The 14,025-nt window shown below is 36.3% G+C and overlaps 1 non-coding gene across 1 annotated transcript; it reads left to right on the top strand.

Moving 5' to 3' along the window:
* Positions 1–2,002: 2,002 nt before the first annotated feature.
* TRNAA-AGC (transfer RNA alanine (anticodon AGC)) lies at positions 2,003–2,075 on the top strand. The gene has a single exon. It is a non-coding gene; the product is annotated as a tRNA-Ala (tRNA).
* Positions 2,076–14,025: the final 11,950 nt, after the last annotated feature.

The raw sequence follows: 14,025 nt of genomic DNA, 5'->3' as shown, positions 1-14,025 counted from the left end.
ACCAATTATTAGGTGCCAGTTTTTCAAGTATATATTTTCCAGTTTATACATAGGTAGGTATGTATAGTGTAGAATGTAGTAAGAATAAGGATGACCTTTCATCATTACGCTAAAGCACAAAATACATAATGCTAAAGCTAAACACTGTCTCTTATATGTATAGTTGTAGCAGGTGTTAATTTGCAATCAAAACGAATAATCTGATGTCCTGGGTGACTGTACCTAATGAATTTAAGATTTACAAGTACAAATACCACTGAATCGCTGATCTGAGTAGGTACACTCAATAACAAATACCTGACAATTTTAGTCCGAATTTATCCAAACTGCGCTTTTCTACATACAATCGCGTTTTGTGTCGGCACAAAAAGGCCCAATAAATTATTATTCGGGGAACATAAATCGCTTGACACTCGCGAACAAAAGCGTTTGGCATTAAACGGGTTCCCTACAAAATGGGACATTAAAATGTCAAAACATGCGATGAAAATTTCCTCTCCATGCGTAAAATAATGCTAAATGTCAACGGGTGTCCGAACAATTTAAACCTTAATTTGAATACGAAAGTATTCACTCGGGTAACTACGACAGTTATGTCACACTTAATAGTAATTATAAAACAAGCATTGTATTCTTACTAATGATTTATTATTTTTGCAAAGTAATAAACAGCTTTGTTTTTATTATCATTTCACATCAGTTCTCTCAAAATCTACATAGTTCTTATTTCTAATCTCGAGGACAAAGCACGAGCATAATTAATGATTAAACGAACTTAAAAAGTGAAGTTCTATCATAATTATGCGAGGGCTTTGTCCGAAGAGATTAGAAACCCTCCCACCCGTCTTTAACAATCATTATATGTATATTATTAAAAACACAAACCCCCATATTAGTGAAATGATAAAAAATACAAATTACTACTCCAAACTAACTGACGACGGATACCAATGTCAAATAAGATGTAAAGTGAGATACCCACAAAAAAAAAAAAAATCCTCAACTAACAGTGCGTAAACTGGCATCACCGTACGTGATACTACATAGTTCATAATTCTAATCTCTTCGGACAAAGCCCTCGCATAATTATGATAGAACTTCACTTTTTAAGTTCGTTTAATCATTAATTATGTTTTATGGTTAATCCTTGTTGATCGAAGGGTTACCTAAGCGAAGAGATTTTATGACACAAAAAATAAAGGGTGAATTAGGGATTTTTTTCTTTTATTTCAATCATCATTTTTCAAGTTAATCTGAAAATATGTATTTATGTCTTTGGTAAGAAATTCAGTGTTTGCTGCTTTATCACCTTAAATAACAATGTAAAATCGTTTCATGTCTTTCCGCTGTCAATCACAACGATAGTAATTGCAGAACATGTCATGGCAGCTATATCAAATACTGCTGTAAAGGGGAATTTCATTTTGTAAAACATAAATGCACATAAATGCTTGGTAAGTTATAATTTTAAACAGCGTTCCATTAACAGTTTATGATAAAATGCTTTGCTTTTACATTTATATTCGATGTTTAATTAGTAGTTTTATTTTATTTAGGACGACTTTTATAACGGACTGCCCTTTGCCTACGACTTCGCCTAGATTTCAACATTTTAGATACAGTTAGTTTTAAAATGAATCAGAAATATGGTTTTGTAGTTGAGCCTTTATTATTTAGTTCCAAAAACTTTAATTTAGTGTATGGTTAATGTTACACTTGCATTTTCTACCATAAATTATTTTTTAACCGACTTTAAAAAAAGGAGGAGGTGCTTAATTCCTAAACAATCCTATTTTTTAAAACACATATTTATTTTAGTCCCATTAACCCCTCTCATGGTTATGGCATGTATGCTTAATGCTTGTTACGAGTGGTTTCACAACAATAGGTGACGATAGTTTATTGTGGTCCAGTGGACGGAGATTTGTTACGTCATAAATCTACTTACACTACAAAATACGAAACGTCGATACATATCGAGTATTTCGTCAACTTTCATACCGGGGGCGTAGCTCAGATGGTAGAGCGCTCGCTTAGCATGCGAGAGGTACCGGGATCGATACCCGGCGCCTCCAAATACTGAAGGACGTCTGATGTTTTGTTTTAGATTGTTTACTAATAATATATTTCTTTTTTTTCTTCTCTTTTTATTCCCTTGGAAATAAATAAGTAATATCTATTCTTTTTTTTTACATTGCACATTGGGCTTAGTCCCGAACTAAGCTTGTGCTATTGACACCCGATACTTAACGGATATGAAATACTTTGTTTTTGTAATTATTTTTTTTGCAAAAAAAGTAGGTAGGTAGGGTCAGGCCTGGCTCACTCCGCGTGGTACATCCGATAATTACCTACAGCGAAGCGCCCCGCCGCACAGTGGTCCCGATTTAATAAAACATGGACATTGATGCTAGAGGCACGAAAATTTTTTTGATGGTTACTGCTATGATAACTAATAAGGCAAAAAAATATTACAATCCTACGACGTCTATTTCGTAGTAAAAAAAAATATATACATATTTTTTGTATGGAAGAAATTACGTTTCTGTCAATTTTTCGAAATTCTTTAACGATGTCAAGATGCCGATCACACATGTTATAAAACAAGTGATTCTGAGTATTTCATGCGAAGATACTTGTCACTTATCTCTGCGTACTTTTGAGTTATCGAGGGTTGAAAAATCGATTTTTTTATATTAAATATTTCCACGAAAAATTGCCAGAATTACAATATGGTGTATAAGGGACACCTTTGATGACACATAACAACGACTCGCACTCGCGCGCGCTCGTATGCATCAGCTTTTAATAAAATAAAAAAAAAAATTAAGGGAAATACTTAATACAACGTTGTATGTATAGGTCCGCTGGCCGTCAAAAAGTAGCTTATACGAGAGGTTGCCCAATTTACAATATGTCCATCATTGATAACTCACACAAATATCGTCTCTCTCTGAAGGATAACAAGTTTTTTTTGTTTCCAGAAGCTCTTGATAGGATGGAAGCCCATAAATACTCTCTGAAGCGAGAATGAATCTCAAATTGCGATATTGCCATTTTGACAAATTACATGATGTAACTAGCGCTAACGTTTATCTTCAGGTAGACACAGTTTTAAGTTAAAAGATTGTCTACTATTTCACACTGTTCTTCGTTTTGGAACAGTTCTTTGATTATAGGTAGTCGCTAATTTCGTTTTGTTAGACTCTTTCAGTTTAGCACATAAAGCGTAAACTAATTCCTCCTCAGAATGATCTAAAAGTGTTAGAGAGCGCCTCTTCTTCTGCAGAAGAAGAATTTTGCATAAATCTTCAAAAGGTTTTTTATTTATACCAGAAGTCGATGGTTGCACATCTACTTCCGCAGTCTCATCAACTGGAGCGTCTTCCTCGGTGTTAACGTTGTCTATGCGTTGTGTTAACTCGGTAAAAAACATTTTTTAAATCTATATTTTTACATTTCGGCCAGACCATTTCAGACTAAAATGACGAACGTATTGGCATTGAATTGTCTTCCGAAGATTTGAGTAATTATCAAATCATTAAGTCGTAATTTTACAAGAAATATATCAAAGAAGATATGGTCTGCTTCCAGCAGAGCCCAAAAGACATTTTTGCACCAGAATTCGCATTGGCTAGACTCTGAAATTGTCTGGCCGAATTGTAAAAATATAGATTTAAACAATGTTTTTTACCGAGTTAACACAACGCATAGACAACGTTAATACTGAGGAAGACGCTCCAGTTGATGAGACTGCGGAAGTAGATGTGCAACCATCGACTTTTAGTATAAATAAAAAACCTTTTGAAGATTTATGCAAAATTCTTCTTCTGCAGAAGAAGAGGCGCTCTCTAACACTTTTAGATCATTCTGAGGAGGAATTAGTTTACGCTTTATGTGCTAAACTGAAAGAGTCTAACAAAACGAAATTAGCGACTACCTATAATCAAAGAACTGTTCCAAAACGAAGAACAGTGTGAAATAGTAGACAATCTTTTAACTTAAAACTGTGTCTACCTGAAGATAAACGTTAGCGCTAGTTACATCATGTAATTTGTCAAAATGGCAATATCGCAATTTGAGATTCATTCTCGCTTCAGAGAGTATTTATGGGCTTCCATCCTATCAAGAGCTTCTGGAAACAAAAAAAACTTGTTATCCTTCAGAGAGAGACGATATTTGTGTGAGTTATCAATGATGGACATATTGTAAATTGGGCAACCTCTCGTATAAGCTACTTTTTGACGGCCAGCGGACCTATACATACAAATTTGTATTAAATATTTCCCTTAATTTTTTATTTTATTTTTATTAAAAGCTGATGCATACAAGCGCGCGCGAGTGCGAGTCGTTGTTATGTGTCATCAAAGGTGTCCCTTATACACCATATTGTAATTTTGGCAATTTTTCGTGGAAATATTTAATATAAAAAAATCGATTTTTCAACCCTCGATAACTCAAAAGTACGCAGAGATAAGTGACAAGTATCTTCTCATGAAATACTCAGAATCACTTGTTTTATAACATGTGTGATCGGCATCTTGACATCGTTAAAGAATTTCGAAAAATTGACAGAAACGTAATTTCTTCCATACAAAAAATATGTGTATATTTTTTTTTACTACGAAATAGACGTCGTAGGATTGTAATATTTTTTTGCCTTATTAGTTATCATAGCAGTAACCATCAAAAAAAATTTCGTGCTTCTAGCATCAATGTCCATGTTTTATTAAATCGGGACCACCGTGCGCCGGCGGGTATTATATCAGTCGAGTGTCACGCGCGCGCCCGTCAGGACGCTGGCGTGTGTTGTAGTACCTAATTCTATGATCGAAGTATTATTTAAAAATGGACATAAAGAGAAAGAAATATTATTGTGCGGCGTTCGGGTGTTTAAATTCGAAAAGAAATCTACCGGATTTATCTTTTTTTTTCGCTTCCCAAAGATGCTGAAAGGTATGCTGACCATGTAGGTAATCAATAATTCTTAGGATAGTAGGTATAGGAACCCAACCTACCATGACTACTGCTCAGAATGCGTTCGTTCGTTTCAGTTAAAATAAATGACGTCCACTGCTGGACAAAGGCCTCTCCCAAGGTTTTCCATAATGAATGCGTACTTACCTACATACGTACCTCATTACAAATAAGTAGATTAATTATTTTTTTACTAGACACTACTAGACAACCCTAACAGCGTAAGAAGAGTTCAGAGGCACGCGATAGAAAGAGACAAAACTTGTAGGTGAATAAAATTGTAGGTACTATCGGGGACTCGAACGCCTTGACACCTTAAGGGCCTAAATTGTTTGCACACACACGCTCGATTAAGCTCCGCCCCCGTTCATTCATATTTCGGGTCTAAGCAGCGTCGGCGCACCACTGTAGATGTTTGCCCTAGCAAACCAAGCTCTATGTAAAGCAATTAGGATTGAGTATTGCTTATTACCCGCATCCGTAGCGCTCGTTTGGCAACGTCGCATTTTAGTCAATTTGAAACCCAATAAAGAATCGCTACAAAATATTATATGAGGCTTCGTGTAAAATTTGAACTAGCGATTGCCCGCTCGGGTCACAAAATTGCTATCGCACATTCCGAGGTAACTATGCAATTTCCCGAGAAAAAAGTAGCCCTTTCTACAATTATTGTTGATATTATGAGTGTAAATCTCATGATATTAGTTTAGCTAGTTAGGGCGAGAAATACAAAATCATACAGTTTCGAAAAATTTTGTATGAAAAATTAAACAGCGCCCCCTAGGGCGGCTATAATATAGGGGGCGCTGTTTAATTTTTCATACAAAATTTTTCGATGACACTTTGAATACGCAACGAAACGAACTCGAAAGTTTTTCCTACTAGAGGTACTGGTGTTTAAATTCGAAAAGAAATCTACCGGATTTATCTTTTTTTTTCGCTTCCCAGAGATGCTGAAAGGTATCAATAATTCTTAGGATAGTATAGGAACCTAACCTACCATGACTACTGCTCAGAATGCGTTCGTTCTGTTACAGATAGCCCTCGCACCCTATATTGCTTACTTGACATTCCGCCTTTTGCCGACTCATCCTTTTCCATCCATAGCCTGCGATANGCAGGATAGCTGGCGATGACGTAAGCGTAGTTTCGCGGGTTGTGAAATGTTGCTAAGATTGTTTCACTAGGAGATAGCTATTATTCATAGTGAAGTAGGCTTTGTGTCATGTCGTTCCTTAATCCTGGAGTACAGGTGTCGCTCGGTGGATAGCCATAGCATGAAAATGGTGATGTTGTTATTATTGACAGGTTGGTAACGATATCGATATAAGTCGAAAAAGTTAACTGGCATTTCTTAACATTAAGCTAAACACTTTTACCTTAAGTAGAACAGTTTTAAGTGTTGTAACATGAATATTAATTTGCAACCAAAACGAATGATCCTGGGTGACTGTACCTAATGAATTTAACATTTACAAGTACAAATACCACTGAATCACTGATCTGTAGCTGTAGGTACACTCAATAACAAATACCTGACAATTTTAGTCCGAATTTATCCAAACTGCGCTTTTCTACATACAATCGCGTTTTGCGTCGGCACAAAAAGGCCCAATAAATTATTATTCGGGGAACATAAATCGCTTGACACTCGCGAACAAAAGCGTTTGGCATTAAACGGGTTCCCTACAAAATGGGACATTAAAATGTCAAAACATGCGATGAAAATTTCCTCTCCATGCGTAAAATAATGCTAAATGTCAACGGGTGTCCGAGCAATTTAAACCTTAATTTGAATGTTGCAGAGTTGAATATACTTTGGGAGGGGAGGTGTAATATTGTACAAAGTATTTGTACACCTTTTTACTGTCTAAAATGTGGAGTAATGATTCGATAGTCAAACTCACTTTGTTATTAAATGTTATCGTATAAAGTGATAACAAATATTTAATGATGAATGTAGTAAAAGAATGTAAGTGACTTTTTAAGAAAAGCGTTATTATCTGTTTTGAAAATATTGAAAGTGTCTCTATTTATACAGTTGTTACTTTAATGCTACCAGTAATTTTAATTACAAACATAAACAAAATAATACTAAAATAAAAATAAGCCAAAATAAAATTAAAGGATCTTTGAATCCATGACATTAGCTTTTACTCCGGATATTATTTGCTTGTATTCATCACACTAACACTACATCAATGCAAATCAGCAACAAACCAAATGAAACCCGTAGGTAACCGCTAGTTTCTTATTTACTAAGACTAAGAAGCACTTAATTGTCGATATTATGACGTAATGTGCTCGCCCAGAAAATCGCCCAAAAAGCTAGTTAACTTGCTATCCAGCAGTTAATACTGTTTAATAACAAAGCCCCAGAAATAGCAAGCGGTTAGGTGCTTAGTTCCGTTCACCTGCAACTCCTCACCAGTTGATCAAAGAGTCGGTAAAAGTGGACGGTTTTAACGCCCTGATTTATGGGACGCGTCCGGTCCGGACAACGTACACGGACGGCAGTCAAACTAAAGTCAATATCTTATGAAGTGGTAATAAAAGCGATATTGCGACAAAAATGCCGTTTAATATGCTGACGACTGTACTAACTACGTACTATTGTTTGCGATAGATTTCAGTTTCAGCGTATTTGACGTTTAATCTGTGTTTACTTTTGAATTTGGAACATGATGCCGTGGTTTTAGCAAACCCAAAAAACAAATGAACGAAGTTTTTTTTATTGGCCCTGCTGTCACTGGCCAGTATCAAATAAAACAATGATTGCATTTCTTTCTTTTAATTTTACGTAAAGGTTGCATGTTACCTGCCAGTTTGTTTAATTCAACACCTGTGCCTGGTCGCAATGGTCGGCGCGGCGGCGTAAGCTGCTCTGCTACAATAAAATTGAACTCTACAAACAAATGAAAAATGCGACTGTATTTTGTATTGCATTCGCGCAAGTTATTGGTAGCGAATAGTGAGTGACATTGAAGATGATTTTATTATGTTAGTAATAGAGTTACATTAAGTTTGTAACGAAAATATGAAACGTAATGGAAAATTAGATTCTAAGGCTGGGTTGCACCATCTTACTTTAACTTTGACAAACGTCAAAAATCTGTCAAATTCCATACAAAAAGCACCGTTAATCGTCATAGTTACCGTTAAAGTTAGGTGGTGCAACTCAGCCTAAGTCAAGCAAGATAAGTTGAATTATAAATGTACGTAAGATGTTGAACAATTTTTTGATTTATTGATTGTTAATTAAATTTATTTACAATTCAACCTTTTTGTAATACAACCGCCCACGGGTTAAATACTTGCTCAAATAACTCATTGCCTTTTGTGAAACCCATAACCTAACATACACGAGCTCAAAATCTGGCTTGACGTAACCAATTGTAATAAATATTTGCATATCGGACATTAATTGTGCATTACTCTAATTAACCAAGCCGGGTAATGCGGTGCGCCATTGACAGCGCACCCTGCTGAGCCGACATAGCACAATGCAAGGGTTCCGTAGTGGAATGGAAAAACCTTCTTCAAGTTTGTCACTGGGAAATTCTATGTGGTTGAGATAGGTGCTATTTTGCATCTAATGTTTAGTCTGAACATGCTGAAGTTTGCACATTTTCAGCTCCTGCTTTTTTTATACGCCAGGCGAAAAGCATGCAAAGGCATACTTGCTATGCTGCCTAAATGATCTGTCAAGTCAAAGTTGAGAGAATTTTCACGCGTACTGCATACTTTCGTTCGTTCGTTTCAGCCAAATGACGTCCACTGCTGGACAAAGGATCCTCCCTCAAGGATTTCCATATCGACCGCTCCTGCCCTACCCGCATACTTTCATTCATAGCCATTTCATTTTGTCATCATTGCATTTTGTCTATTTGAAATATTTTATTTATATTATTACAACAGCACTACTTATAGTAAAATAATTTAGGTTTAAAAGGATTTTCATTAACCTATTACGGAAGCGTAAATCCGTTAAGATTCCCAAGGGGTTAACGAGAGGAATATCTGTTAGCAGCATAAAAAGAAGGTGATTAATAATAGTTTATTAATCAACTCATTTAGAAACTTCATAAACGGGGAGGATTTAATACCAAAACTCAATGAACGGTTTTCAATAAGCATACAGAACCCTCATCTTCAAATCCGGTCTCCACTGACCCAAATTCCCTTTTATTTCTCTCAGGACACCTATCCTGTGCCTATCCGCCGACAATCGCATACGAATGTTAGTTCATAACGTACGCTGTATCAGAAGCGGGCTCGGTTATAAATAAGGCAAATTAATGCATTACATGCTTTTGTTTCGGAGCGGTATTCGATTTTGTTTTGTTTTTGGTGGTTATAATAAGGTCTGTGGATAGTGGGGTAGCTTTAGAAGCGATGCTATTAAAATAAATTTTTAATCGCATAAAGTTTTTTTTTATTTTGACGCGTTTTCTAGACAAGTTAGTATGGTATGGTAAATTAAATGTTTTCTGATGATTAAAAATGTTGCCCCTATTCTATATTTTTGTAAGCTGCTTCGCATGGAAACCATAATATCCCAGCAAACAAAACCTGCTCGATGGACAGACGACCTCAAGATGATAGCATTGGCTGGATGAAAAAAGCAGATCTTGCTTTGTGGCGTTCCTTGCGAGGATGTTAATAAAGTTTTATTTTTGGAAAAAAGCCCAAAGCAAAGCAACGGCTTAGATGGCTCCTAACCATATAAATCTTAATCCCTGGCCGAGTAACCCATTTTCAAAAAGTTTTCACCATATCTACGCATGCGAATAGACGGTGCGCCTAAACTTGCAGAATAAACGAAGAAATCGTGCGGGCAGAAGTCGGCCGTTTGTCTGCGATCATATTAGTGTTGCGCCATTTGTTTTACTACCGGAAAAATTCAATGATCCCGATTATAATGGGTATCGGCAAAATTATGCTCCGCGCCGCGGTGAAATGCCCGTGAAATCGATTATTGATTGTTATTTTTTATAACTAATTTGAGGTTAGGAAATGAGGTTCAAATTATTTGATTGACATTGGAAGCCGATTTTATTGTGATTCATTATTATTTATTTTTTGATGGATGTAAGATACTAAAGTCTTTGCTACACAATAGATTATGAAACGATTTTATTTCAAGTTAGACTAGAATTTGTTTTTAAAGTAGGTACTTATTGTTTGGATTTTATTGAAATTTACGGAAATCTTGCATACTTATTCATCGTCGATTTTCCTGAAAGATTAAAATTATTTGTTACTACGAGTATGTAGGCACTTTTAAGGGCACTTATACACGTCCCAAATATAGCTTGAGACCACATAATCTGTATCAGCTGGTGCCGACATATTTTATTACCATAATTTATTTACAGACGGTGATGCTATTTAAATAGCAATATAATGCCAGCTTTCGCATCAATACGTTAAGATAAGATAAGATAAGATAATTTATTTATGTGCTTAAAACATGGTATACATAATTAAATATCGGTGTTACATGTTGAAATGTGCTCATGTTCTGCTTCATCAAAGAATGCATGCAAATATTTTATATACAGTAGTTGAAACAACATCGGCAAAACCCACTAATTTACGATCATTCAAATTTCCGCTCCATAAACAATTGAATAATTTAGTACACAACTGGAGCAGTATGCATCTACCCACACCGTACATTATCCGCTAATGTCTCAGATTATGTCCCAAGATTAATGTCATTTGTAGGTCTCTGGTGTAAATACCGGAATACGCTGTGTACGTCTATAATGTTAGTGTCACGGTATGATTGATAGTTTCCCGTTACATGCACTGTAAGAGCCCTTACACACTTAAAAGTAAAAAGAAAATCCGGCTCGAAGGACCAAAATGTAGGGGCCTCGACTGGGAAACGACGTAATGATAGCAGTGGACTGTATTACAAAGGTTTATTGGAAAACTTCGTTAACAGTTTCCCTACTCATGTGATCTGCTCCGAATAAATGCTGACGCTGTGTCTTTCTTTACGGGAAGATTACAAACTGGACGATAGCGAATGCGGGGGTGCAATGAAACATTTTTGATCATCATCATCGTCATCAGGTCATTTAGTGGACTACGGGCACTCGACCCTCTNGTTTAATCATTAATTATGTTAGTAATAGAGTTACATATAACTTTGTAACGAAAAAATATGAAACGTAGTGGAAAATTAGATTCTAAGTCAAGCAAGTTATGTTGAATTATAAATGTGCGTAAGATGTTGAAAAATTTCATAAAAATCGATTATGATATTTATTTATTGATGGTTAATTAAATTTATTTACAATTCAACCTTTTTGTAATACAACCGCCCGCCCACAGGTTAAATACTTGCTCAAATAACTCATTGCCTTTTGTGAAACCCATAACCTAACATACACGAGCTCAAAATCTGGCTTGACGTAACCAATTGTAATAAATATTTGCATATCGGACATTAATTGTGCATTACTCTAATTAACCAAGCCGGGTAATGCGGTGCGTCATTGACAGCGCACCCTGCTGAGCCGACATAGCACAATGCAAGGGTTCCGTAGTTGAATGGAAAAATCTTCTTCAAGTTTATCACTGGGGAATTCTATGTGGTTGAGATAGGTGCTATTTTGCATCTAATGTTTAGTCTGAACATGCTGAAGTTTGCACATTTTCAGCTCCTGCTTTTTTTATACGCCAGGCGAAAAGCATGCAAAGGCATACTTTCTATGCTGCCTAAATGATCTGTCAAGTCAAAGTTGAGAGAATTTTCACGCGTACTGCATACTTTCGTTCGTTCGTTTCAGCCAAATGACGTTCACTGCTGGACAAAGGATCCTTCCCCAAGGATTTCCATATCAACCGCTCCTGCGCTGCCCGCATACTTTCGTTCATAGCCATTTCAGATGAGTCATCATTGCATTTTGTCTATATACAATACTAGCTTTCCGCCCGCGGCTTCGCCCGCGTGGAATTTTGTCTGCCACAGAAAAACTTTATCGCGCGCGTCCCTGTTTCAAAAACCGGGATAAAAACTATCCTATGTTCTTTCCCGGGACTCAAACTATCTCTATGCCAAATTTCATCAAAATCGGTTGCGAGGTTTAAGCGGGAAAGCGTAACAGACAGACAGACAGACAGACAGACAGAGTTACTTTCGCATTTATAATATTAGTTGGGATTTTATTTTTATTATTACAACAGTATAAATAATAATGCTAGTTTAAAAAAATTTCATTAACCAGCTATTACGGTAGCGTAAAACCGTTAGGATTCTCAAGGGGTTAACGAGAGGAATAACCATCTGTTGGCAGTATAAAAAGAAGGTGATTAATAATATTTTATTAATGAACTCATTTAGAAACTTCACAAACAGGGAGTATTTCATTCCAAAACTCAATGAACGGTTTTCAATAAGCATACAGAACCCTCATCTTCAAATCCGGTCTCCACTGACCCAAATTCCCTTTTATTTCTCTCAGGACACCTATCCGCCGACAATCGCATACGAATGTTAGTTCATAACGTTCGCTGTATCAGAACTCAGAAGCGAGCTCGGTTATAAATAAGGCAAATTAATGCATACATGCTTTTGTTTCGGAGCGATATTCGATTTTGTTTTGTTTTTCGTGGTTATAATAAGGTCTGTGGACAGCGGGGTAGGTTTGGAAGAGATGCTTTATGCTATTAAATAAATTTATAATCGCATAAAGGTTTTTTTTTAATTTGGCGCGTTTTCTAGACAAGTAGGTACGGGTAAATGTTGTCCGACGATTAAAAAGTTTTGCCCCTATTCTATATTTCTGTAAACTGCTTCGCATGGAAACCATATCCCAGCAAACAAAACCTGCTCGATGGACAGACGACCGCAAGACGGTAGCATTGGCTGGATGAAAAAAGTAGATCTTGCTTTGTGGCTTTCCTTTCAGGAAGTGCTGATAGAGTTTTAAGTATTTTTGGAAAAAAGTCCAAAGCAAAAAAAAGCCTCCTGGCCATATAAATCTTAATCCCTGGCCGAGTAACCCATTTTCAAAAAGTTTCCACCACGCATGCGAATAGACGGTACGTAAACTTGCAGAATAAACGAAGAAATCGTGCGGGCAGAAGTCGGCCGTTTGTCTGCGATCATATTAGTGTTGCGCCATTTGTTTTACTACCGGAAAAATTCAATGATCCCGATTATAATGGGTATCGGCAAAATTATGCTCCGCGCCGCGGTGAAATGCCCGTGAAATCGATTATTGATTGTTATTTTTTATAACTAATTTGAGGTTAAGAAATGAGGTTCAAATTATTTTATTGACATCGGAAGCCGATTTTATTGTGATTCATTTAGTATTTTGGGATGGATGTAAGATACTAAAATCTTTGCTACACAATAGATTATGAAACGATGTTTTTTCAAGTTAGGCTAGAATTTGCTTTTAAAGTACTTATCGTTTGGATTATGAGAAAATTTAAGGAAATACTGCATACTTATTCATCGTAGATTTTCCTGAAAGATTCAAATTATTTATTACTACGAGTATGTAGGCACTTTTCAGGGCACTTATACACTTCCCAAATATAGCTTGAGATCACATAATCTGTATCAGCTGGTGCCGACATATTTTATTAGCATAATTTATTTACAAACGGTGATGCTATTTAAATAGCAATATAATGCCAGCTTTCGCATCAATACGTTAAAAGTTACAACATCGGCAAAACGCACTAATTTACGATCATTCAAATTTCCGCTCCATAAACAATTGAATAATTTAGTACACAACTGGAGCAGAATGCATCTACCCACACCGTACATTATCCGCTAATGTCTCAGATTATGTCCCAAGATTAATGTCATTTGTAGGTCTCTGGTGTAAATACCGGAATACGCTGTGTACGTCTATACTGTTAGTGTCACGGTATGATTGATAGTTTCCCGTTACATGCACTGTAAGAGCCCTTACACACTTAAAAGTAAAGAGAAAATCCGGCTCGAAGGACCAAAATGTAGGGGCCTCGACTGGGAAACGACGTAATGATAGCAGTGGACAGTATTACAAAGGT

Source organism: Ostrinia furnacalis, unplaced genomic scaffold (assembly GCF_004193835.3).
Source record: "Ostrinia furnacalis isolate ACB-3 unplaced genomic scaffold, ASM419383v2 OfSCF4062, whole genome shotgun sequence".
NCBI lineage: Eukaryota > Metazoa > Arthropoda > Insecta > Lepidoptera > Crambidae > Ostrinia > Ostrinia furnacalis.
The sequence above is the reverse complement of the archived record's forward strand: the minus strand, read 5'-3'. Positions and strand labels throughout refer to the sequence as shown.